This window comes from Bos grunniens, chromosome 23 (genome assembly GCF_055505025.1).
Source record: "Bos grunniens cultivar Pamir isolate PY7600 chromosome 23, Bosgru_T2T1.0, whole genome shotgun sequence".
Taxonomy (NCBI): Eukaryota; Metazoa; Chordata; class Mammalia; order Artiodactyla; family Bovidae; genus Bos; species Bos grunniens.
Window position 1 is genome coordinate 16,935,134 of NC_141187.1, and position 27,766 is coordinate 16,962,899.

At 40.0% G+C, this 27,766-nt stretch overlaps 1 protein-coding gene across 12 annotated transcripts in view; it reads right to left on the reverse strand.

Annotated features, from left to right (window-relative positions):
* Positions 1-27,766, reverse strand: part of USP49 (ubiquitin specific peptidase 49) — a 72,228-nt gene that overhangs the window by 19,002 nt on the left and 25,460 nt on the right. For 7 of the 12 annotated variants that reach the window (XM_086371595.1, XM_086371597.1, XM_086371593.1 and 4 more), the window contains one exon: positions 17,502-17,575. The exons of 3 other annotated variants lie outside the window; for them this stretch is intronic. The gene's annotated coding sequence lies outside the window, so the exon portion shown is untranslated. Of the gene's footprint in view, positions 1-15,626; positions 15,765-17,501; positions 17,576-27,189; positions 27,284-27,766 lie in introns of those variants that run through there. 2 more of the 12 variants (XM_086371598.1, XM_086371603.1) reach the window with 2 other exon arrangements.

The window sequence follows — 27,766 nt, forward strand, 5'->3', positions numbered from 1 at the left end:
ATTTAAAGACAAAAAAGCAAACAATATACTCTCTGATAGCAAAGAAGACCTTGAGCTATGAAGCATTCACAAATTAGACAAGTTACAAGACACCTTTCCTCTCTGCCATTTACCATCGTATCTAGTTTACCCTGCAACGCACCCTCCCACCCCCTACGACACCCCCAATCAAGGCGGAGCAGTTTTTTGAGGCAGTGTTAGTCACAGACATGGCTTGCATAGTCCTCTGGTCTGGGCCTCAAGAAAACAGCCTTTAGACTCAGGTGGCAAACTCTGTAGCTTCCCCAAGAAACTTCATCAGAATTCTGCTCACAAAAATTTCCAGAGGATATTTGTCTTTAGCGGGCACAAGACCACTTTAGTGGATCTGTTGAAGTGTTCTTGCTTAGTCTAATGTTTTCTTTCTTTATGAAACTTCTTTATTGGGAAAGAAAAATGTTTTTTTTTTTTTTTTTGCAATTCTGCTTCTTCCTCACTAACTCTGATTTATCCAAATGGCAAGGAGCTCATCCTATGCCTTTCCGAGTTTCACTGTAGTCACAGGAAAAAACAGTAGCACAACAAATACTTGTGTTCCTCTGACTCCCGTCAGATGAAGGTTACTCCCAGTCCATGCGATGTTTGCGGAAGCAAAATTCAGCCACACAGAATCAATACAATATTCACAAACATACTGCTTTGTATTTGGCCCCTCCTCTTTGGACATTTGTCTTCTTTGCTCTTGAAATAAAATGCTCAAAAGTTGTGTTTTCATTCATGCAAAATAGGATGGACCTCTGTCCTGACAGATGTGCTCTGGCATATTGTTGAGCCCATCATGAATCCTTGGTTTCATACCAGAACACCAGTGATACCACTATAGAAGTTAACTCTCAAATGCATTATTCTGAGAAAATTTATTCAAAGTTTCAACTTGAAATGCCAAGAACTGCTTTCCCAGCTGCAGCCCAGGCAACGAAATTGGGAATCTCCCTCCTCCCACTTTCCCCACATGGCTGAGGAGGGCTTTCCACACGTGGCCATTTGTATGGGAGACACATATATACATTAGGAACTGCCTGCAGAGGAAGAAAAAGGAACAATTTCTGTGAATAGAAAATAAATCTGACTAGAATTTAGACACGGATCATCCGGATGAGATGGTGATTTCAGTGGCTGCTCTAAGGAAAGGAAACCCCATCATGCTGATGTCTTGTTTCTTAAAAAAGGATGGTAGTATATTTAATCCAGTGCTTTCCCGATGATATGCCAGGGCACATCCGTCAGGATTGAGGCCCTTCATATTTTGCATCAATGGAGAGACAGCTTTTGAGCACTTTATTTCAAGAGCAAAGAAAACAAATGTCCAAAGAAAAGGGCCAAATACAAAGTGGTGTTTGTTACATACACACAAAAGGAGAAGACTAGAAGCTACAAAGAAAACACTCAGGCGCTTTAAATGAGAACAAGTTATACAAAGTATAAACTGGCCATATAACTGAAACTACCAGTCGTTTTTCGTTTTGTTTAAAGAGGCAGGCCTATGTATACAACACTTTAAAATACAGTATGTGAAGGAGAAAAGGGGTAGACGAGTGCCTATAATATGCCATCAAGACTGGAAAACACTACGCAAGCACAATCTCCCTCCCTCTTATCACATGCCCTGTAGTGGCAAACTGGGGTGGAGGGGAGTAAAGGTAGGAAAAAAAAGAGCCACTAACATTTGTACCTTTTGGGGGAAAAAAAAATCATGTGTTACCTATTGTCCAAAAGGATACAACACTAAGGAAACTGTTTCAATAATCTTAAAAAGTCAGGCATCAGCAAGATGGCAGAAGATAAGCACAGAGCATACATGATTTACTATATCTTTATTAGAAAATAGGATTCGGGGACAGGCAGTCTGATGGTACTTATGGCATATGGAGAACCTAAGGAGTTATATTCTAGTAGCACTCAACGTTGCAAAAGGAACCCCCTCACACACTTTTCTACAAGCTTATGACCTGCAAAGTGCAGACCTCTTTGGCTTATTGCAGAAGCCTCAGTCGGTCATGTCAATCACCTGAAATTTCATATCAGCCAAGGTACCAAGGTAATTTCTACTCTGCTTCCCCAGAGGCCACTACCGAAAATTGTCAATAGAAGGGAATTCTGTGAGCAGACTCTTCCAACTCTCAAGAGAGCTTCATTTCCTTCATGGACAGCTCCTAACATTATTCCAGTTTACTGGGCAGCAAAGTAATTCTCTCAACACCCAGGCCACTTCCCTGAAGGAGCGTGAGTGTGACAGTGCAGGTGTGGTCGGGATGGGGAAGGCCATCGGCTGGGTGATGGAGGCCTCCTCCCTCTGCACCACTCCAAGTATATCAGGTACATTATAAGCCTCAATTTCTTAAGTCTGTAAAACTGAGGAGCAATAAAACCTACTCCAAAGAGTTGTTCTGAGGGAGATGCAAATGAGATGGCCGTGTAACTGCATTCTGAAACTGGCTGACTCTAAACAAAGTACTGGCTGACTTGGCTACCTTGTCACTCATTCCCCAAAAGTTATTTTTGCTTCCACAGGGCTTAGAGTTGGGCTGGCTAATTGAGCAGCTTACAGTAACTGACTACCTGGCCTTGACTTTATCAATAGTTTCATCCAAGAAGCCCGTCATACCAAAATATTATTAAATAAGAAAACTGAGGATACTTTCATATTAAAAATAAGAAAAATCACTACCTTTCCAAAACAAATGAGAGTTTTATTATTCATTATCTCTTTTTCTTAGGTTTTTGAAAAATTGTGTTTAACAGTAACACAGAGCAAGGATAGTGAAAGTCCAAATAAGATGTTAAAAACAAACCCAGAACACCATAAAATGCCACTGAATTAAAGAAGCAGACTTGGTCTCAGCTCACACTCTCCAATGGGGGTATGCCCATTGAATACTTACAGGTCCAACAGAATGTGCTGCGTGGCAAAAATATAAAGGGGGCCTTCTTTCAAATAAGGCATAGAAGGCATTTCAAAGACATGAACTATGCATGAACCCTCATCTCTCATTAAGAATAAAGCAGAAGTACTTCTGGGAACTCAACTATAGTGAGCTGGCACGAGAGAATAGAAGGCCAGTGCACACCCAGGCAACCAACTTCATGTAGTTTAAATCTCACAAGTCCCAGCCACTTCTTCTCCTATTTTAAATATATCCTGGCCTGCCAGTGGATCCCACCATTTAGATGAAGGCACTGACACGCCCATTAATGGCAAATAGAGAATCTTATAAGGGAAACACATAAAGCCAATCAACTGCTATTAATTAATTGTAGGTTAATTTACAACAGCAGGAAGTGGAAAACTGGTGCTAAGGGGCAGGATACTGCACAACTGAAATGCAAGGAGGAAGAAACTAAAGAGTGAAAGGAAAGTATGAATCACTGCCTGAGACCCTGGAGAAGAAAGACTCGAGCCTTAAGGAGTATTTGACAGCAAGGAGGGAGGTCCCTAAAAAACAATATGAGAACAAAAAATAAGCTTTACTGACATCATCATTTTTTCCCCCTGTATCCTTCCCATGTTGCCTGCGGTAACTGTGCTGAATGTTGTCCATACCCATCAAGTTATAACTTCAGTGGGGTTTAACAAAACAAGATTCCGGCAGGCCAGAATTAGTTATTCATATGTATTAAAAGCTACTCATTATCTGTAGCTTTTAATACATATGAAGAACTAGAATGGTAATTTTTCTCAAGTTAAACCTTTCATTTCTGAATATGTGCTTTCTGAGTCTGACATCTCAGAAAACTTCAGTTTGTTATTTTTAAGTTACTGGTCACTGACAGCCTACAGTCAAAGGTAAAGTCCCCATCAAACAACCCAATTCCACTACAGCCAATTTATCAAAACATATATGTTATCACTCTACCTATCACTCACATAAGAACTTATCAGGATTAATAAGAACTAAACCACTTTGAAGGAACTGTCAGTAAAAAAAAAATCTTATCTAATATTGGCAGAAGCTAAATAACAGACATTACATATTCCAAGAGACCAATTAACAGTCTTCTGAGGGACCACTTAATGCATTATTTATTCTAAGAGGCCAGCCTGAGTCTGCCAGTAAAGAAAATATCTCAGAATTTAGTGGGAAGTGTGGCAGGACACATTAATTAATTAATTAATTAATTAATTAAGGTGTTGATGTCATTAAATAGTTTTAAGAAATAAAGGAATCCTCACTTTGTGTTCATATGTGAAGATGATGCAGAATGTCTCTAAAACTGCAGATAAGGCTTTATCTTCTAAGGCTGAAGTTCAAAAGAAGAAAAATGTATTGGATACAATAATCCATCTGTTAAAAACACCAAAATCCTGAGGTCTGGATGACTGCAGAGTTCTAGGGCCCCCCAAACCCATTTATGAAAAGCCCAGGCAGGGCTAATATCATACTCAGTGATGAAAATTGAAAAAATTACCTCTGTTCATAGATGACATGATATTATATGTAGAAAACTCTAGAGATAACACACACATACACACACAGTTAAAACTAATAAATTCAGCAAAGTTGTAGTATACAAGATCAATATATAAAACTCAGTGTGTTCTATACACTAACAATGAAATATGAAAAGGAAACTAAGAAAACAAATTCATTTATAAAGAATAAAATAAAAAAGAATACATACTTGGGAGTAAATGTCACCAAGGAAGTAAAAGACTTATACTGAAAACTACAAAACACTGTTGAAAGAAATCACAAATACATGAAAAGACATCTCATGTTCACAGACTGGAAAACTTAATATGTTAAGATGTCAATATTACCCAAAATAATCTACTGATTCAATGAAATCCCTATTAAAATTCCAGTGGCTTTTTTTTTTTTTTTTGCAGAAATAGGAAAATATATCCTAAAATTCATATAGGATCTCAAGGGACTCCAAAGAGTCAAAACCATTTTGAAAAAGAACACCATTGGAAGAACATACTCATGTTCTCATTTCCAAACCTACCACAAAGCTACAGTAATCAAAACAGTATGGTACGGGCACAAATCCACCGGTGGAACAGAACAGAAAAACCCCGAATAAATTCTTGTGTATATGGTGAAATGAACTTCAGCAAGGGTGCCAAGACCACTCAGTGAAGAAAGAATTGTCTCTTTAACAAATGTTTTTAGAAAATTAATATCCACATGTAAAGGAATGATTGGACCCTTACACCATATACAAAAATTAACCCAAAATGGATTAAAGACCTAACCATAAAACCTAAAAATATACAAGTCCTAGAAGAAAACATAGGGGAAAATCTTCATGACACTGGACTTGGCAACGATTTCTTGGATATTATACCAAAAACACAGGCAACAAAAGTAAAAATAGAGAAGACTATATCAAACTTTAAAATCTTTGTGTATCAAAGGATACAATCAACAGAGTGAAAGGCAGCCTACAGAATAGGAAAAATATTTTCAAATAATTAATAACCAAAATGTATAAAGAATTTCTACAACACCAAAAAAAGAAAATCAAGCAACCCAAATAAACAATTAAATATAAATCAAATAACCCAAAGGACTTGAATAGGCATTTCTCCAAAGATGATATGCAAATGGCCAACATGCACTGAAAAGACGCTCAACATCAGTAATCATCAGAGAAATGCCCATCAATGGATGAATAAACAAACTGATACATGTATAATGGCACAGATTCAGCCTTAAAAAGGAATTCTGACACATACTACAACATGGATGAACCTTAAGAACATTATGCTAAATGAAATATGCCAGTCACCAAATGACAAATCAATATGATTTCACTTACATGAGGTATGGAAAATATTCGAAGAGTCAAATTCCTCAAAACAGAAAGTATAATGGTGGTTACCAGGGACTGAGGAGAGGAGGAAAAGCTATGTATGGATGGGGTTTTAGATTTGCAGGATGAAAAAGTTCTGTTTCACAACGAGGTAAATATCCTTAACACTACTGAAATGACTAAAATAGTAGTTTTTAAAAATATTTCTTTATTTAGCTGCCCTGGCTCTGAGTTGTGGCACACAGGATCCTTTAGTTACAGCCTGTGGGATCTAGTTCCCTGACAAGGGATCGAATCCAGGCCCTCGGCACTGAGAGCGAGGAGTCTTAGCCACTGGACCACCAGTGAAGTCTCAGTAGTTTTTTGTAGTTTTTTTTGCCTTTTTTTTTTTTTTTTACTTTACCACATTTTAACCAAAACTAGTTAAGATGATACTTTTATATGTTTCTTTCTTTTTGAAGAAAAACCATTAAAACATTTGTTCAGCACAAATGAGACCTGTGAACTCAAGAGTTTCCAGTCTCACATGGAAGATGAGAAATAGAGAGAGCCTGACTAGATAAGGGCCCCTTATGAGGCCGCCAGAGCAAACACAGTAAAAGCTTCACTAAGAAGCAAGGTAAACTACACGTCAATTGCTATTTCCTGAGTGTGCTTTCAACTGATATGACTGATTCAATCACCTGGGAGTCCACTCTACCCCAAGGTAATTTTTACCCCCACAAATGGATCTAAACCTACCAGTCTAGACGAAGACATTCCCCAACTACTCTCCAGACCAATAATTCCACTGGCCAAGGTAAGATGCCTATCTGTTTTGTTCTTGGGAAATACTGTTCTTTGTTAAGAAACTACATCTGTCCAATGTTCTTGGTGTTAGGTCCCCTTCTTTACAGTGATAATAGAGAGACAGTTTGGGTTGGCATACATGTGTGCATGCAAGTGTGTATTTTATAGATCCATGAAATTAAAAAAAAAAATCTGGGAACTACTGTTTTAGATAAAGTCCTCTTAAACCAAAGCCTTGGAGAGCCTTCTAACCTTCTGAGCCTATGATCCTAAATGGCTCAGAGAAAGGCTTCTTCTCATGGTAATTGCCAACATTGGTTTTGGGCTCTTGACTATGTTTTCTTTTACACAGAACTATTTCCTTATTAAAAGTACTTTTATTTCATCTTCAGCTTCCTACCCTATAAAATAGTTATGGCACATATTTTTAATGTGTCATTTACAAATAAACTAGAGGCAATACGTGTGTGTGTGCTAAGTCATTTTAGTCATGTCCAACTCTTTGTGACCCTATGGACTACGGCCTGCCAGGCTCCTCTGTCCAAGGGATTCTCCAGGCAAGAATACTGGAGTGGCTTGCTACGCCTTCCTCCAGCGGATCTTCACAATCCAGGTATCAAACCTATGCCTCTTATGTCTCCTGCATTGGCAGGTGGGTTCCTTACAACTAGCAGCACCTGGGAAGCCCCCAGAGGCAGGATAGCATCGCGCTTAAATGTTCAAGCCAAACTGCTGGGGTTGGAGTTCAAGCTCTATCGTTATTAGTTATATATGACCTTGGGAAAATAATCTTTCTGGGGCTCAGTCTCCTTCTCTGTAATATGGAGACAATAATAGTTTATACTTCCTAGGGTTGTTGTGAGAATTAAGTGAGTTAATATCTGTAAAATGCTTACAGCAATGCCCAGTCAGAGCTCAAGAAATGCCCAGCACAGTCAGAGCTCAAGAAATGACTGTCAGCATATAAAGCGACCCTGTAGCTTGCTCCACATCACAAACTGGCACTGCCAGTGAAGGATTATAACTATGATTATGCTCTCTGCTGAAATCCTTCCACTACCCACACAAACTCCTCTTCCCATTGGTCCAAAAATATAAGGTAATGTACAGGTATTTGGGGGCAAATTCTTACTCTGGGCTCTTCTCAGTCACCTTACATTAGGTTCCTGGACCCACTTCAAGGGTGTGTGTGTGTCTGTGTGGTGTGTGTAGGCTTCCCCACACCAACAAGCAATTAGTTCCTGGACGCCATCAGCGTGTCTGAGAATTCAACTGAATTCTGACACTATTTACCCAGAGATGGAATCAGATTCCACAGGTAAAGGGTTCAGTCCTACAAAACCATCTCTGCTTCAGACACCAATTGAAACCCCAATTTGTGACCTGTGGTTCTGACCAACTGGCTATTAATTAGAGGTTCCCATGACTCCCTCTTTGGGTTTGAAGCATTTGCTAGAATGGCTCACAGAAGTTAGGAAACTGTTTACTTACTGTATTACCAATTTATCATAAAGGATATGAATCAACAACTAGATGAAGAGATACAAAGGGCGAAGTCCTAAACGGGACTTGTGTTCTCATGGAACTCAAGGCTCAGCACAGCAGCACATGGAAACATTCTGGTTTCCCAGCGTGGAAGCTCTTTGAGCCCCATGTCACAAAGAGTTGGACATGACTAAAATGACTTAGCATGCACACACATATTGCCTCTAGTTTATTTGTAAATAAATAAACCCATTTTAGGTTTTTATGGTGGCTTCATTACATAGGCATGATTTCTTAAATCACCGAGCACTGAGGACTGATTCAATCTCTCCCCACTGCAGAGGTCAGGTGGTGAAATGAAGAGTTCCCACCCTCTAATCACATGGGTGGTTCTGTGGGCAACCAGACCCTGTCCTTAGGTGCTTTGCAAAAGTCATTTCATTAACATAGCAAAATATGCCTCCATCGCTCAACACTTAGGAAATTCCACGGGGTTTTGGAACTGTGAGCCAGGAACTATGCACAAAGACCAAATATACGTGAGAAACATATTTTGGTCATCTGCATGATCTATATATATATATATATTTTATAAATCACATTACCGCACACCTCTTCAAGGAGAATCCAACTTAGTCCCTCACAATCTGATCCTGCCATTTTATGCAGCAGGTTTGTTTACAATTTAAAACTACCTTCTTCTAGATATTTTTCAGACGAAAAATGTTTGCCCAATTAGAAATCTGACACACTTAAGGCTTTAAGAATATGTAATATTAATCAGCTTCACCACTTTCAGGAGCCTCTCTCTCAAGCATGCTCTCTGAGATGCTCTGCTTTGCATTCTCAAGTAGCTGTTGTGTGATGAGCTGCACAGATATAACTCAAGCAGAATACGGAAAGGAAACACTTTGAAGACATACCAAAGCAAAACTTCAAATGATATAGCACCACTGGGGACTCAGAGAAATCACAGCGGCTGATAAGCCTAGGGAGCATCGACGAGCACCTGCAGTATCTCTTTCTGAAGAGAGGATGGCAGGTGCACACTATGCCAAACTCCACACAGCTGCAAATCATGGACCAGCCTGGGCAGCTGGTGGGGACCCGCTGGCTAGATGGTAATTATTGGTCAGGCATCTTCAGCTACAAAGGCTAAGGTGTAGCTCATTACATCTGTATTCTTTGATGGGTTATTTATCTCAGTGCTAAAGTGATGGTTAGCCTCGAGGCATGTTTACCCATCTGCTAAAAAATAAAAATAGAAAGAATCATACACAAAGGGAAAACATATAAAGGGCTTAATAAAATTTGTAATGAGTCCTATGAGATATCATCTCTTCTCAATCCTCTCTGTACCTTATTATAGAAAAGTCCCTTAAAATCTGAGAACGAAGTTAGATAAGCTCTAATAAAGTCTAAAAGTAGGAGTTGGTCTCTCTTTGCTTGCACCTGGAGTAGCCACTCTTCCTCCGCAGGGCCATGTGCTTCAGCAGAAGCTGACTTCAGCACTAGCTCCAGGGATGGGTCCTGTGAGGTCTCAGCCAGTTTGTGCACAGGCAATGGTCACAAGTCTAGCAGTGGGCATGTGGCCTAGCTTTGCCAAACTGAAGGGGAAGGGCATAATCCACATGCAGGTAGAATAATTTTGTATTAAATCTTGGACATTTTGAATATTGTGAGATTCTGAGTCTTGCTTAAATCCTAAGGAAAATGTTAATATTTGCTTTAATAAGTAATCAACCTGCTGGTTGGATTCAGATCACAAGTCCCAACTAACCCTTCTGTGAGGTATGGTTTAAATATCAGTTCTTCTATTGAGCCTGTGCTCCAGAGCATGGGAGCCGCAACTACCGAAGCCCACGTGTTCCAGAGCCTGTGCTCTGCAACAAGAGAAGAAGCAATAAGAAGCTTCTCACAGCAATGAGAAGCCTCGCAGCAACAAAGACCCGGCACAGCCATAAATAAATATATAAAATTTTTTTAATTATAAATAAATAAATATCACTTCCTCGGTGAAAGCCTTTGCAGAAATATTAGGACTGTCTGGCATGAGTGCTAGCCAGTAGCCTAGGCCCTGGGCAGTTATTTATGGCATAATCAATTCTAATAGTTTTTGTGTGCTCTTCAGGACCAGATTCATGCAGCGTGCTGTTGAGGAGGGGACCCGGGAGTGCACAGATAACTCTGCAGACTTGGTTTCCTGAGCTCCTCCTCCTCCACTGTCTTCCCAGGTACCTTTCAGTTCCTTTCTGTCTTCCAGCCAGAAAGCCAAGGCCTTTGTTATCCTGTTCTCTCACATATTTTGAGGGCTAGGCAGCAGTAAGACAAAGAGAAAGAAAAAAAGTGAGAGGTCCTTTTTAGGACTATCGCTTCTCTAACTGGAGGGAACTCAAGGAGATCGTGAAGGACAGGGAGGCCTGGCGTGCTGCAGTTCATGGGGTCTCAAAGTGTCAGGCGCAACCTAGTGACCGAACACCACCAGCAACTGCAGGGGACGGTTCCCCTGCCTTAGGACTTTCAGGCAGCTGTGGGCCCTGCTGCCGTCACGCCAGCACCGATTCCACAAGACTGCCTGGCGGCTGGGGCCTGGGAGAAGGGAGGGAGGCTTTTTTAAGGAAGGAAGTTTCTACACCTCTTTCTCTGAGTGTTAGAAGTCTCCTTCCCCATCAAGTCAAGATTGGAGGGTTTCTCCTGGAGCTCTCTCTTTCCATGCCTGATTCCCACTTCCAGGTGTGGGCTGCACGCCACCCAGGCCAGGGAATATTCATAGCTGTACTTCAAATCCTGGTCTTTTCTAATCCACCTGCTACTATTGACTTCTCAGAGTCCTTAAATTGCTAGTCCATGAGTTCTATCCAGGATTTTAGCTGCATTCAGCAGGAGACACTAGGCAGAGGGTGCTTACTTCGTCTTATCCAGAAATGGAACTCTCCAGAGGCAAGTATTTTTAAATGCAGTAGTCAAATACGGTTATGTGTCTTATAAAATAATAGAAAATCCATAACTCCGTAGGTATCTTTTTTAGGGTGAGGAAGTAGGCTTTTAGGTTAAAAAAAAAAAGTAATCTGGTTTACAGAAAAATATTAAGTTAACTCAACAGATGTTACCAGACTGAGGTAAAAATCATGCAGTGGTATACACATGTCATAAGTTTGAGAAATGCCGATCTACAGAAGTGACTCACTTTTTAGAGCTACTTACAAACAGTTCTATTTTACTACATATGAATCTGCTTATACTATTTGTTTTATTAACTGACCTTGTGGTTGTGTCCTTCTGGCTATTATAGTCTATAGAATGCTGGGGAAGAACAAGCAAGGTCATTCAAAAGCAGAGACATTACTTTGCCAACAAAGGTCCGTCTAGTCAAGGCTATGGTTTTTCCTGTGGTCATGTATGGATGTGAGAGTTGGACTGCGAAGAAGGCTGAGCGCCAAAGAATAGATGCTTTTGAACTGTGGCGTTAGAGAAGACTCTTGAGTCCCTTGGACTGCAAGGAGATCCAACCAGTCCATTCTGAAGGAGATCAGCCCTGGGATTTCTTTGGAAGGAATGATGCTAAGGCTGAAACTCCAGTACTTTGGCCACCTCATGCGAAGAGTTGACTCAACGGAAAAGACTCTGATGCTGGGAGGGATTGGGGGCAGGAGGAGAAGGGGACGATAGAGGGTGAGATGGCTGGATGGCATCACCGACTCGATGGACATGAGTCTGAGTGAAATCCGGGAGTTGGTGATGGACAGGGAGGCCTGGCGTGCTGCGATTCATGGGGTCGCAAAGAGTCGGACATGACTGAGCGACTGAACTGAACTGAACTGAAACAAAGCTTTCCTCGGGAAGATGGGTCTGAGGGACTTCCAAAGGAAAGACAGTAGAAGGGAGTGTTACACACAGATCAGGCAGTAAATGAAGAAGGTATGGATTCAGAAGTTACCTTCTTCTTTTAGAAGGTTGCCAAGGGAGGTGGTGGAGGCCAGTGTCCGGTGTTGCTCCTGGCCTGGCTTTGGCCCACAGGCCTCTCAGCCTGGATCTTTGCATCTGAGCCTGCTTAGCCAATGCCACAGCAGACAGGATGTCTAGGCAATTCACAGGCATGATCAAGGATCCCCATGACAGATGATGGCAAGGAGCCATGCAATCTACCATAATTTCTTCATAGCTTGACTGTACATTAATTCAACCCCCCCTAACAAAGAGTATTCCAGAGTATGAATGGATTCTCCGGAGACCGCAGTCTCTTTCAGTAGTGCTTCACTTGACAAGGTCCTGCTAAGTGTTACCAGAAAATCTACCCAGCTTCACCATTACTGTGACATCTGAGGCCGAAGAAAGTGATGAAACTGTTCAGATCCTCAAATCCTCAAATCTACATACAGTGAGAAGTACCTGGATGAAGCACCCCTCTGGGAAATACTCTCCCAGGTAAACTGAGAAGATAATGACGTCACAGAATAATTTCACAGCAATTATGAATAATGTCGCAGACATTAAATTATCAGCGTTGCAGGCAAGAAGTAAGCCCTGGTATGGTGATGCTCTTTACTTTAGTGACAGCGATGCAGGAAAAATTAAGTGAAAGGGCAGATCAAATAAAAACTATAAGAGAAGAAAAGCAACAAAAAGAAGCAGAAGCAGCTGGAAAGCAATTATTTCATGGCATTCCTGATACAATTGAGAATTTCTTAACGTGGAAGGCCAAGTTTGATGCAGAACTCCTGAAAATTAAAAAGGTTAAAATAATCTTTAGAGATGACTTTTGGCCTACAGATTTTGCATGTCAGCTTCTTTTTCCATTAATATTCTAATGGTATTCCCAGTCGTGTGCATTCGGAAATGGCTGAAGTTGTGAGTGATACAAGAGACATCCAAATGCTGAGGAGGAGCCTGACGGCCGCATTAGTTAACTTTGCAGTCATTATTAAGTGATTCCATCTAATGAGCCAAGTAGTCTCCTTCTGTATAAAAGTCTATTAAACAAATTATAGGGTCTTGGGAGCAACTCACTAGGGAATGAAAATCTCACACATATCTGAACATTTTTTCTTCAACAAATAAAAAACAATTAGAATAAATTTAACATCAGGTACTGAATTTTTTTTTAAGTTACACTTCTTGACAAAAGTGGTGCTAACTTTGAAAACAAGATAAGATTAAAACCACCACAATACCGGTGACTGGATAGGCCCACTTTTATTCTTATACTGGCGATCTAGATAAGATTTGAAAAATCCCAAACCGTTTGGTGCCTTAAAAAAGAAAATTGCAAAATGTCAAGCAGCTCCCACTTTATTCTCGGTTCTTAGCTACTGAGAAACACCTGCTGCTGCTAAGTCGCTTCAGTCGTGTCCAATTCTGTGCGACCCCATAGACGGCAGCCCACCAGGCTCCCCTGTCCCTGGGATTCTCCAGGCAAGAACACTGGAGTGGGTTGCCATTTCCTTCTCCAAAGCATGAAAGTAAAAAGTGAAAGTGAAGCTGCTCAGTCGTGTCCGACCCTCAGCAACCCCATGGACTGCAGCCTTCCAGGCTCCTCGGTCCATGGGATTTTCCAGGCAAGAGTACTGGAGTGGGGTGCCATTGTCTTCTCCGTGAGAAACAGCAGTCGGTGTTCAAGATCCACCATAGCTTCACTGCCATGAACTCAGACTGCCCTGAAGAGGGAGCTGTCACTACAGCAAAAGACTCAAAGGCTGGGATGGAAGCCCCATGAGGGTAGAGGGGTTTTTTGCTGTTGTTGTTCACTGATATTTCCAGCCCTAGAACAAGACTGGGACATCACAGATGCTCAATTAATACTGAAAAATAAAAGCCTGTCCAGGAAGGCCTTCTGGTCCTCCCAAAGTTGGGAACAACCGATAAAAGAACATTCTGAACCTGGGATTTATCAGTGGGGTCACTGGCAAGGTTGGATGGTGTGCCTTCTTAAAATCAAACCCTCCTTTCTCCTTTAAGTGCAGGTTTCCACAGATCCTGATAATCTTTATCATATTCTCTAGCACAATTATGAAAAAAGGACAGCATTTTCACTTTTCTAATCTGGGGGACACAGCTGCACTCAATTGGGATGTCATTAGAATCTGCATAGGTTGCTGTGTGGCAGGCACAGTCCGCCTAGTCACTAGAGAGAGCGCCATGACTTTCTTGCCTACATTGGGGTCACTGTAATGTGCTAATGTAGAAATAAACCTCAGTAATTATCATTATATATCTAGTGAGAAAAATGGTTGTATGTTACATTTTTACAAATCTTTTAAATGCCTGGAATAAGTAAGACAGCTGGATTTTGCTACTTCTTTTTTTGTTTCTTTCTGAGAAGAGGATATGTGTTTATTTATGTTTAAACTTTCTGTTTTATACTGGAGTACAGCCAATTAACAGTGTTGTAATGGTTTTAGGTACACAGCAAAGGGACTCAGCCACACACATACATGTATCCACTCTCCCCTAAACTCCCCTCCTGTGCAGGCTGCCACATAACATTGAGCAGAGTTCCCTGTGCTGCACAGTAGGTCCCTGTTGGCTGTCCATTTTAAATACAGCAGAGTATACATGTAGATCCCACACTCCCTATCTCCTCCCTCCATTCTTTGTACATCATGTTGTCTTTGGAAAACTCCACTGCATACTCATGTGCAAGTATGTTTTAATACTGTTATGAAAACAGCTTTGACTCCCAAAAGTTTCAGGGGCTCGGCCACCCTTTAAGACACTGTGGTAAAGAGTATCTAAGTGTGGTAAAGAGTACACTGAGAGCCGTAACTGTTATGAACATTCAGAAGGGATTCTCAAACAAGGAGAGAGAGTTCAAAAAGATGGAGAGGGGAAAACATCACTGCTTATAGCCACACTTTACAGGAAAGCCGAAATATTTCATCAGTGTGCTTGTGTTACTTTAAATGTTGCTTTCTCTTTGTATTTTACCATATTTCAACAGGAAATGAAATTGCTATCTGAAGAAAAGAAAAGCCAGTATTTCTCTCTGACAAGACAAAACAGAACAAAAACCAAAAACCACGGACTCTAACTCCTTCCAGTTCCTATATAAATGTCGACTGCTCATGTACATTTACTTTTTAGATCATCACTTATAATTGACACTCTTATAAGACCCATATCGCCTTTTCTCCTGCCTTTTCTTCTCTTCAACAACTTCCTGCTCACTGTCAGTCAAATGTTATTTAACAGGACAAAAGAACAATTTCTAATTACCAATCAGTTACAAACTGCTGCACAGTTCAGTCTTTCTGTCTGCATGTTTCCATGATCAGCAATTAAATAGTAATCTACAAATCAACTCACTTCTTAACATGTACTGTTCCTTAGCTAGAGTCAGGTGATTTCTATCTACTACAAACAATTCATAAAGAAGTAAAACAGTTGTATTCATTTAAGTATGGTCAAGAAAAAAGTAATTATTTATGAACCTCACTTCATCTCACACCATTATTTTTCCCAAACTTAAGAAGAAGCATGATTTTAAATTTTCTTTCCCAAAAGCAAGCAGAAACAGATTGGTTATGGTGACTTTTTCAGGTGATATTTGACTTTATTACCTTACTTAAATCCCTGTGCACCTTAGCAAATCTTCTAAGTTGATCAAAAACTAGGCCAGCACCCCACTGGTCAACAGCACAGGCTCCAGAGCGGAGGACCTGGGTTTGAATCCTGAAGCTGCCACTTGCGATGTGACTTTGAGCAAGTTCATCTATGCCTCATTTTTCTCAGCTTTTAAAATGACGATAATAACAGCATCTGCCTCGTAAGTGGAAGACAGGATTAAATTCACTAATGAATAAATGAGCAAAGCACTTAAAATGGTGGCTAACACAGAATAAATACTCAGTGAATGTCAATCTCCGTTTTTATATATTTGTCTTCTAAAATAAGTCACAGCAGAAAAAAATTGTCCATTATCATCTAATAGAGCCCTGGAACAATACAAAAGGGAAATATTAAAAAGATGACTGTTTTAGTGTCCTTCTCTCTTAAAATAAGTAGCTGCCTGTATCACCCAAGGAAGTGCTGACTAGCCATGGAAAAGATACCAGACATTTTCAAAACTATTGTGATTCTGTGAAACAAGAAGAAAAGAAAACTCAAGAAGACTTGTCCTTCAAAATAGATTAAAGGAATCTTAACAGAAAATGTAACACAGCTATCTAGAAACAAGAGAACTGTGCATCCTTTTTGACAGAGATACTTTTATGGACAAGATAAAACTATCACAGCCCGAAGATGCTTGTTAATTCATACATACCTGTAAGCAATATTTACACCATATGATATGTAGTAAGAGATGAGGGTGTATAACTATTCTCACACATAGTCTTGTAGCATACTCTGAGAGAAATGAAGCTTGAAGCCAAAAAAGAAAACATTCATGAAAAAATTTAAAAATCCTTGACATCAGGGTTGACTTTATCCAAGAAGGCTTACCTCTTGCAGTGTATCACAAGATTCATCTATGGAAGGCTGGTACATAAAAATGCTAACTGGGATACATAAGAAAACTATAGCTAACATTTACTGAACACTCACTATGTTTTGGACATTATTCCAAGTTTTTTTAATATAGATTAATATATAATATATAAGATTATATATAAAATATATACGATTAATTATATAATTAATTTTCAACATTGCTATGAGATAGGCATTTTATTGTTCCCACTTATACCCAAGAAACTGAGGCAAAGAGAAATTAACCTGCCCAAATGTCAAGCTAATAATGGCTAGTCAAAAACAGTCTGGCTCCTAAGCCCAAGTTTTTAACCAGCAGGCAAAGAAAAAGACATATTATGCACTTACATATATGGGACAGGGTTGCGGGGGTGGCTAAGATTCTAACAGAACGTTTTTGTTATTTGTAATGTTTGAATTATTGACAATAAGCATGTATGGACTTTATAATTTAAATTTTTATATCATAAACTTATTAACACCTTTTTATCAGGTTTTCCATAGAATTCTATTTGATTACCACCTGACACAAAATCTGCACTTGGCTAAAGAACAGGAGCTCCAGGTGAGCCTACCAGCACAGCAGCTGGCAGTGTTTGGAGAGCGAGAACGGGTTGCTAACACTCTTGACAGGTCATGACAGATACGGTCTCTATCCAACCAACAGTAAGCTTCAAGACTTACCCAAGAACTGTTTTACTATGGGGGCTGGTCTCCAGGTCCTGTGTTTATTTTCAAATATAGCCATGTCTCCTCTTAAGTTAATTCATAGCATTTAAAAAGTCACAAGGGTAAGAAGAAAGAAGGCGATGAAAGTTCAGAATGGTGATAAGACAAAGACAGTGACTGAGCGCTCACTCTAACAGGATACCACTCTCGGCCACCTGCTGAAGCCTAGTATTATTACATAATACTATTGTGAATAGTTTCCATAAACAACTCTTTATTACAATTTTATTTCTTACCCATTAAACAAGTTTTTCCCATCTTCTTCCATATTACTCCACAGTCATTGGTTAGGTTTCCTCGTCTCTATTACCTACAGGGGGGGAAAATCTGTAAGGTCAGGCTGCTATATAGCAAGAGAAAAACAATTTCATGAATTTTATTTATAAATTCAAAAAACAGGATCAGTATATTACAATGCAGTTTAGTGAACTCCCCACAAGTCCTCTGAATTGAGGTAAAAGAGTGAGGATAAAAAGCTGTAATTTTTTTTTCAGCTAAGAGCAATCAAACATTAAGTCATTTATGAACAGACTGATGGAACTGTGAAAGGTTTACTTCCTGAAAAGATGCACTTCTGTGTTTATTTTAGGTTTTAAAGATTACACACTGCCTTGACATATAGCTTGAAACTGTCAGAAAAATCAAAACAAATTTATGGCAACAAAAATAATTGTGTTTCAAAAGCCCAAATTCTTTTTGTGTAAGTGAAACATGTGATGATGCAAGATGCCAAGTGGTGACATCTTTGTGTTAGGTGGGTTCATGACTCTTAGGCATGCAGCATACATTCTATGCACAAGAACACTGTATTAGTCTAAGCTATCAGAATTTGGACACATTATGTGCACAATCATTTTTTAGGTTTCTGACACTGTATTCAGGAGGCAGGATTCAATAAGCTTGAGATTAATACACTGTGTGCCACCATGTAACAAGATGAAAAGTTAAGACTTTGCTAACACAAGAATTCCTCTTAGAAGACACTCTTGGTGAAAATATGTTCCCTCAACAGGGTCTCCCACCACTCAGGTCCAGTCCCCTTGGGATGGATGGTTCCCTGCAGAATGGCTGTCAAGATCCAGAATGCTGGTCAAGAAAGGGGAACTGCTTTACATTAGATGAGGAGAACTTGTTTTTATCTCTGAAAGGAACAGAGAGAAGGATGATGAGAGGAACAGGAAGAGAAGAAAGGAATAGTATAGCAGAGTGAAGCTGGGGCTGAAGGGGAGGTGAAGTTCTCCAGTCAAGGGAGGTCTGTAACATTTCCAGAACAAGAATGCCTTAAAGGGAAGTTGCATGAATGCAATATAGGGCTCACCCACCTGTTTTTCCTCCTTTCTTCAGTTAGGTGTACTAAAAACACAAATGCCCTGTATGAACAGGGCCTTTCTGAGAATCAGAATCCTTTCTGAGGACATCATGCTGCATATCAGAGGCACAAGGCAAGAAAAACAGGGGCCCAGGAGGCAGAAGCAATTGCATGATGGTAAAATCCAGGAAATGCGCAAATATTTTTAGGAAGAGAAGAGCTTACAACTTGCACACATTCTTGGTTAGGGGTTTGAGGCAACCTTATTCAGGAAGCTAAGCTGACATTGTATGGATGGGTGTTTTACAACTATATGCTTTCCCCTGTTACTTTAGCTGGGGGGAGGGGCACACTGTGCCACTTGCGGGATCTTAGTTTCCCAACCAGAGACTGAACCCACACCCTTGGCGGTGAAAGCATAGGATCCTAACCACTGGACCACCAGGGAATTCCTCATAAAATTTCCCTCTTTTCTGTCCAAATTTTCAACCCTACTTTTAATATAAAAACAGCAAAATGATTAAAAGTTAACTTAATTAATTTTAAATCCAAGTTACTTGAATTAATTCTGGATGTAACCAAAAGCTGGCCAAAACAATCAGTTCTATACTGAGCACCCAGTATACATAACTACACAGAGGCTAAGCTTAAAAGACCTATGAAATAGCTATTAATTTGTCGAGCAGTGACTTCAATACTCATGATGGTGATCTTGAAAACTGGAAAATTATAATGGGTCAGCTTAATTCTGCAAACTATTAATAAGACTGCTGCTGCTGCTAAGTCGCTTTAGTCGTGTCTGACTCTGTGCGACCCCAGAGATGGCACCCACCAGGCTCCCCCATCCCTGGGATTCTCCAGGCAAGAACACTGGAGTGGCTTGCCATTTCCTTCTCCAATGCATGAAAGTGAAAAGTGAAAGTGAAGTCTCTCAGGTTGTCTGCTTGAAAGTTACACAGTCGTGTCTGACTCCTAGCGACCCCATGGACTGCAGTCTACCAGGCTCCTCTGTCCATGGGATTCTCCAGGCAAGAATACCGGAGTGGGTTGCCATTTCCTTCTTCAGGGGATCCTCCCAACCCAGAGATCTGAACCCACATCTCCTGCATTGACAGACGGATTCTTTACCACTGCGCCACCTGGGAAGCCCAGCCTACCACAGAGCTGATGATTAACAAAAGTTTAGTTTCCTTCCTTTATCTTGCTACATTTACAGTAATTTTCAGGGGTTGAGGAGAAAATTCTTTCTTGAGAACTTTACTCAATTTACTTTTATCCTGCCAAACAATAAAAACCCAAGTGAGCTTTTTGACCAGCCCAATATTAACTCAGTCAGTCCTCACAGTAACTGTGAGGTAGGTATTATCTTTATTCCCATTTCACAGACATTGAAACTGAGATTCAGAACTTCCTTGGTGGTCCAGTGGTTAAGAATCTGCCTGCCAATGCAGAGGGCATGGGTTCAATCCCTGGTCTGGGAAGATTCCATATGCCACGGGGCCACTAAGCCCGTGCACCACAACTACTGAGCCTGTGCCTGAGCCCCCAGGAGCTGCAACTACTAAGCCCATGTGCCGCAACTACTGAAGCCTGCAAGCCCTAGAGCCCATGCTCTGCAACAAAAGCAGCCACGGCAAGGAGAAGCCTGTGCGCTGCAACTAGAGAAAGCCCATGCACAGCAATGAAGACCCAGTATAACCAAAAATAAATCAATAAATAATAGAAATACAATGAAAAAAATTTTAAAGAAAGAAACCGAGATACAAATTAGTTCAACAGTTTAAAAAGTGGCAGAGCTAGGATTCAAACCCAGGTTTCTACTCTTAAGAAATACTGGCTACCAGGGACTGACATCAAGGTGGCAGCAGCAAGGTGCTTTCCTTAAGAGCTCTCTAGGGACAGCGGAGCCTGGTGGGCTGCTGTCTATGGGGTCGCACAGAGTCGGACACGACTGAAGAGACTTAGCAGCAGCAGCAGTATTAATGTAGGGAATGTTCTGATGGTTTACCAAGTAGAACAGATCTATATTTTAGTTATTAAATTAAAGTTATCTAAACTGTATATAATTTATACATCATTAAAATACAGTTTTACATTTTATTACATATTTCATAGTTTTATATTTATTAACCTATGTTGTCTCTTGCCTGTAACTGTCCTCCCCTGCAAGCTCCTGGAAGACAGCAGCAGCATCTTATTTTACTAATTGTGAACATCAGTGGTGTCCTAGTACTCACTAGGTGCTCAATAAATGCTGATGAAAGAATTAGGAGACTGGTTATTAAACTGAGAAAAAATGTTCATCTGCTATTTCCATGGTGGCTTATTTCCCACCACCCACTCACTCCTTATCTGTAAGACTTTGCTGGATTTAAGTGTTTTCCTGGTCTATTCCATTTTTGGTCTATTCCAACTTATGAGCTCATGTAGCAAAATTTCTTATGACAAAAAGTCTCAAGCATACAATTAATCAGAAGACTCATGCATGAATGCAAGCATGTAACATATTGTTATGGTTTTCAAATGCTTCCACTCACGTGTCTGAGATGCCTCAAGACAACCCTGAGAGTACAAAGAAGGTATGATAATCCAGAAAGCTACATCAATGCTGACTGCTTTGGAATGAAAACGTATTCTCATGCCTGAGCCACAGAACCAATGGCTCAGAACCTGAGTTCAATGTTTTCTCTGTAATTGGGTAAAAAGTCTATGAATGATATATATTTTTAAGTCATAATGTCATAAATACATTTTAAATCATGAATGTTCAGTCACATCCAATTATAAAGAGAGGTCAAAAGGCTTGAAGATACAAAGGCAGAGGAAACTCACATAACTAGGTAAGGAAAAGTTTTACATGCACCTACAACTAAATAAAGAGACCTCATATAAAATTTAAGAACAACACAGTACTTTTTTTTTAAGATTTTTTTAAAATGTGGACCATTTTCAAAGTCCCTATTCAATTTGTTAAAGCATTGTTTCCGTTCTTTGTTTTGGTCCACTGGCCACAGGGCATGTGGGATCCTAGAACCCTGACCATAGATGGAACCTGCACCCCTGGCATTGGAAAGCAAAGTCCCATCACTGGACCACCAGGGAAGTCTTGGCAATACCTTTTTAACATTAATAAAGTATTCATACTTTCAATTAAAATTTCACATGGTATTCACCACTGCAAATTTTACCATTTTTCCATGGATACATTTTTGTGTTAGAATAAAACATTTCATGGTGTTTTACCCTTCTTAAATAAAAACAATTTGGGATCAATACAATGTACAAGAAATCCAGAGTCTCAGACTGAAAGATAAGCAAGCCCCACATTAAAATTTTTCTTCCCTAAACGCCTGTGTGGTGGTTAGAATCAAAAAAGTTTTAGAAATCCACCTGCCTTATTGATTGATATCTGTATCTGATAAGATACTAAATGGGTCTGTTAATTTATAATGGGAATAAGAACATGGGAGAGTGAGAAAGCCTTAGATTTAGAATCAGAAGACTTGGGGTTAAGCCTCATGTTATCCACTTATTAGCAATGTGAGCTTGGGCAACTCGCGAATGCCTTGGGCCCCCATGTCCGCACTTGTTAATGGATATAATATCAGCTCTGCTCCTTTGACTGCTGTGAAGATCCAATAGGAAACTGCGTGTGCAAGCGCACTGCAAACTGATGAGAGCTGCCCGTGGTGGGCTTCTCTTCCCCTCCCACCAAGGAAAGCAGAGGCTCTAGATCACTACTCTGGTGTGAGGAGGCACAGACATTCAAATGTTCCAGGGACTTGGGGGCATGCTAGGATAAAAGAGTTTGGTCACTCATGCAGAGCTCAAGAATTTTAAAATGTATTTGGTATCTGGGTCTTCATTTTAGTTAAATGACATGCTGGTCTTAATTAACTGTTTAATAAGAAATAAAGAACATACAACCTTAGCCAGATTGGGAAATCCTTTTCACCAAAAAATAAAATGACCTAAAATCAACAGCATAATATGCATCTTCAATTATGTAAGATACATATATGCCAACAAAAGCAATACCAATTCCCACGTAGTTTGTAGAGCAGCAGCGCCAGCCACAAAAGACACCTTACGGAGTTGCTATTTCATCACTGTGCTTAAATATAATCCTGGTCTTTTATAATCCCCACATAGGACAGATATTATTAATTGGTAGAGTTCAGACAGCCAGCATTCATAGAAGCCATTTTTAAAGCATTAGTTTGGTCATTACCAAGCACATTTTATAAATACTATACAATTTTGTCAGCATTGAACAGCACTGTAAAATGGGAAGAGAACACATAAAAATCATACTTTTACTAGATACCATGCTGTGTGTGTGCGTTGGGGGGATCACATTATTTGCTTAGTTAATTCTCACAATGAGGTAGGTGTCAGCGGCATTTTACAGATGAGAAATGGATACTCAAATTGGTGATTAGATGACTAGTCCAATATCTTATAGCAAGAAAAGAGCAGCGCTTTGCAGGGAAGCTCAGTTGTTAAAGAATTTGCCTGCAATGCAGGAGACCCCGGTTTGATTCCTGGGTTGGGAAGTTCCCCGGGAGAAGGGATAGGCTAGCCACTTCAGTATTCTTGGGCTTCCCTGGTGGCTCAGACGGTAAAAAATCCGCCTACAATGCAGGAGACCTGGGTTCGATCCCTGAGTTGGGAAAACCCCCTGGAGGAGGGCATGGCAACCCACTCCAGTATTCTTGTCTGGAGAATTCCCATGGACACCCTGAGGAGCCTGGCGGGCTATAGTCCATGGGGTCGCAAAGAGTCAGACATGACTAAGCTACTAAGCACAGGCCTGATATAATTGCTTAAAGTTGCCAGTAATTCCACATGAGTGGCAAAGAACAGGAGGTTTAGGTGAAATTTTGCACCATGGTAAAACTTGGTTGGCAGATACCAATATTCTAAGGCACTTCACATGGCTTGTTCAAGGAGTTACTGAGCTGTAAATCTGCACTCCTTCTGTAGAAATGATATCTAATTTTAAAATTTAAACATAAAGACCTGTCACTACAGCTAGCTGTTTTCAGAGAAAATACTGCAAAGGAAACATTAATTCACTAAGTAGAGTCAATAACTGTTTTATAAAGAAGCTACCTCTTAGTGATCACATCTAAACAAGTGCCAAAAGTTACTTGTGTCTTACAGATATGAAATATTTTTAGAAGAATTTTGAAATATCATATTAAAAAAATACTCTGTATAATCAAAGCTCTTCTTTTAAAAGTTTCAGTTCAGTTCAGTCACACAGTCATGTCCAACTCTGCGACCCCATGGACTGCAGTACTCCAGGCTTCCCTGTCCATCACCAACTCCCGGAGCTTACTCAAACTCATGTCCATTGAGTCGGTGATGCCATCCAACCATTTCATCCTCTGTTGTCCCCTTCTCCTCCTGCCTTCAATCTTTCCCACCATCAGGGTCTTTTCAAATGAGTCAGTTCTTCGAATCAGGTAGTCAAAGTATTGGAGTTTCAGCTTCAACATTATTCCTTTCAATTAGTATTCAGGACTGATTTCCTTTAGGATGGACTGATTGGATCTCCTTGCAGTCCAAGGGACTCTCAAGAGTCTTCTCCAACACCACAGTTCAAAAGCATCAATTCTTCGGTACTCAGCTTTCTTTATAGTACAACTCTCACATCCATACATGAGTACTGGAAAAACCAAAGCTTTGACTAGATGGACCTTTGCTGGCAAAGTAATATCTCTGCTTTTTAATATGCTGTCTAGGTTGGTCATAACTTTTCTTCCAAGGAGCAAGCATCTTTTAATTTCATGGCTGCAGTCACCATTTGCAGTGATTTTGGAGCCCAGAAAATAAAGTCTGTCATTGCTTTCATTGTTTCCCCATCTATTTGCCATGATGTGATGGGACCAGATGCCATGATCTTTGTTCTCAAACTATCACTATTCACTACACTACAAACATAAGTGCGATTATGGGTTTTCCCGGAAAATTCCCATAAAAAATTATAAAACAAACATTTTAGAAGTGCTCTGAAAGGGACAATATAAAGATATAGTATGGTTTAGATAAACTGACGGACTGTATATCTGCATCAAGCAATGAGAAGTTAAGATACTGGGATAAGATCTGAAGCCTACAGAGCTTTCCAACTCCTTTGTTTTAGCAGAAACAGCACAGAACTTGATGGCTACCCTGTGTTCTGGTTAGAGTATTCAAAGACACAAAAGACATAGACGCAGATGTTAAAAATATAAAATTGCATCAAATTATAAGACAATACCTTGATTAGGCGTAGTGGTTAAGAGAGCAGATTTAGGAGTCAGACTGGCCAGATTAGAATCCCAGTGGGACCCAGTTCCTAGCTCCAAGACTCAATTTTCTCATCTATCTCATACAATTATTGGGGAGTTCCAATGTGTACATAGTCCAGGAAAATCAATGGCAAGAGGCTAAGTGATCCATAAATGTTACCTGTTATTTCTCTAGTAATACCTCATGTAAAAAATAAAATATACCTGTAAAAACACTGAAGGCCTTTCATTACTGAGCTATTTTTCAAATGTAGAAACTTTAAACATAATAAAGAGAATCAAACTCCTAACTTTCTTGGTAATAGGGTACTGGTTAACCTGGGGTAGGGCATAAGGAACAATCACAAAGGGAATTTTACACTTGTAGGATGTTACCCCAGCTTTTGTTTTATTAGTCTTTAATAAAACACACCTATGTTTTAAATGTATTTCATGTTTCACAATTTTTAAAAAATTGAAAAAAAGTAAAAGTTAATATATTTCCAAAGCATAATAATGAAAGAGCATTATTTAACTTTAGAAGAGGATGAGAGGGAAAGAAGAAACAAGAAAACAATGCTTTATCATTCTAAGTCTTCTAGGTTACCTCAGATTATGAACGTAACAGCTTAGCTCAGTCATGGAACAGTGTTCACCCGATTCCACTCAATCCTAAGAGACATCGTTTTTCTTTGTGGGTCATTTGTTTTAAAGGGTGTCATTGATTCACTGGGAGCACCTCTTTATGATCCTGATATCTGGAGGTTGTAAGGACGCTCAGAGGGCTTTTAGTTCGATGTGGTCACTTTCCAGTGGAGGAAACATTCGACTCCTTAGTTTCTAGCAACAGGCTGTCCCTGCTCTACTCCCAGCTATTACTGCTACTCACCAATGTGACACATAACTTCTTAGATGGCACTAGTGGGTAAAGAACTCACCTGCCAATGCAGGAAACATAAGAGACGTGGGTTCAAGCCATGGGTTTGATCCCTGGGTCAGGATGATCCCCTGGAGGAGGAAATGGCAACCCACTCCAGTATTCTTGCCTGGAGAATCCCATGGACAGAGAAGCCTAGCGGGCTACAGCCCACGGGGTTGCAAACAGTCGGACAAAACTGAAGCAACACAGCACAGCACAGCACAACATGACATGAAGGAACGGGCAAGACCATTCTTTCAATCAGGTTGTAACAGTGACTGGAGAAAAGGTGAGTATTTTATACCAACCATCAGCATCTGTCAAAGACCTAACATGGACCCCAAGATGCTGGCACCTACAGAGGAACCCAACACCTCAATGAAGGCACTCCTAAATATATGTAGAAGTGAACTTATTCAAAAGTATAAAGAAGGGTTTCTGACCCCAAGAATTCTACATAGAAATGAAAACCACCAAAGAATCCTAGTCAACAAATAATGCATTTGGTGGTGTTCTGGGGCAAATTGTACAAAGTACAAAATACAGGAGGGAAAGGAAAATAAGACAGAAGAGTTCTATTGTGGGATAACATGCAGAAGGGGTCCTGGAAGAGAACTGAGAACTGCATTTTGAAAATTCGGTAAAGAAACCATTCTAGTATTTCTCCAAATAAACTTGACATTTGAACAACATGTTTCCTTTTCCCATTACTGAAACATGGCAACAGGTGTACTAATTTGTTCTAAATAGTTTTATCTGCTACAATTACAATCAGGAAAGAGTTTCTGCCCTCCCCCACAAAGAACTTTTGGAGGCCACTGAAAAGGGAACAGTAGGAAGAAAAAAGAAAACTTTTCAATGGTCAATATAAATTCCTCAAAACAGAAACAACTTTAGGGGTAAGATAGAAATTTTCTTGAGTTTTAAGGTTCATTCTAATAAAACTAGACCCCAAACTTTAAGAGGAAAAAAAAAAAAGTCCATGACTGCAACTTAAAGCTGACACTAAATTAACAGGACATTTGGGTGACATAAACCATGGTAAAGAGCACCTATTTACAGCTACGTTAATGAAAAGACAGAACCACATTGGCAAGAAAAAGAACACCAAAGGGACTTCCCTGCTGGTCCAGTGGCTAAGACTCCATGCCCCCAGTGCAGCGTGCCTTGGGTCGATCCTTGGTCAAGGAACTAAATCCCACACATCACAATGAAGTCTGAAGATCCTAAATGCCAGAACTAAGACCCGGTGCAGCCAAATAAATTAGTATGTAAATAAATATATTAAAAAAGAACACTGGAGAAGAGACTCAATTCTAGCTCTAGATGGATGAATGAACATAAGTAAGCCACCTCTGTTCTCAGGGTCACAGTTTCCATGTCTGTAAAAGGAATGTTTAAGTTACTTTATGACCTACATTTCTATTATATTATCCTCAAACTTCCTGAAGTCATTTAGATGTCATTCTTCATAGCAAGGCTTCCCTGGTAGCTCAGTGGTGAAGAATCCACCTGCAATGCAGGAGATATGGGTTAGATCCCTGGGTCAGGAAGAGCCTCTGGAGGTGAGCATGGCAACTCACTCCAGTATTCCTGCCGGGAAAATCCTATAGACAGAGGAGCCTGGAGGGCTATAGCCCCTGGGGTCACAGAGTTACACACGACTGAAGCAACCAAGCAAGCATACACGCTCTCATAGCAAGCTATAGGTTAGGCATTAATGCATTAGGGTAGCAAAAGACCAAATGAATTTATATCCTGTACAATTCTGTTACTGTAGCAAAATTTTGCAATGGCTATAAACCATAAGCCTATTAAGTTTTATGTTGAAACAGGGCATCAAAGAAAGAAATTTGGATCTTCAATGATACACGATGCATTGAACACCTTTATTTACCTCCCAAACTCCACTAAAATGGCATTAAAAACATAAAATTGCTAAGGACAAAGACTAGGAAAGGAAATGACCATAACAAAGTTTTTGGAAGCTGAAAA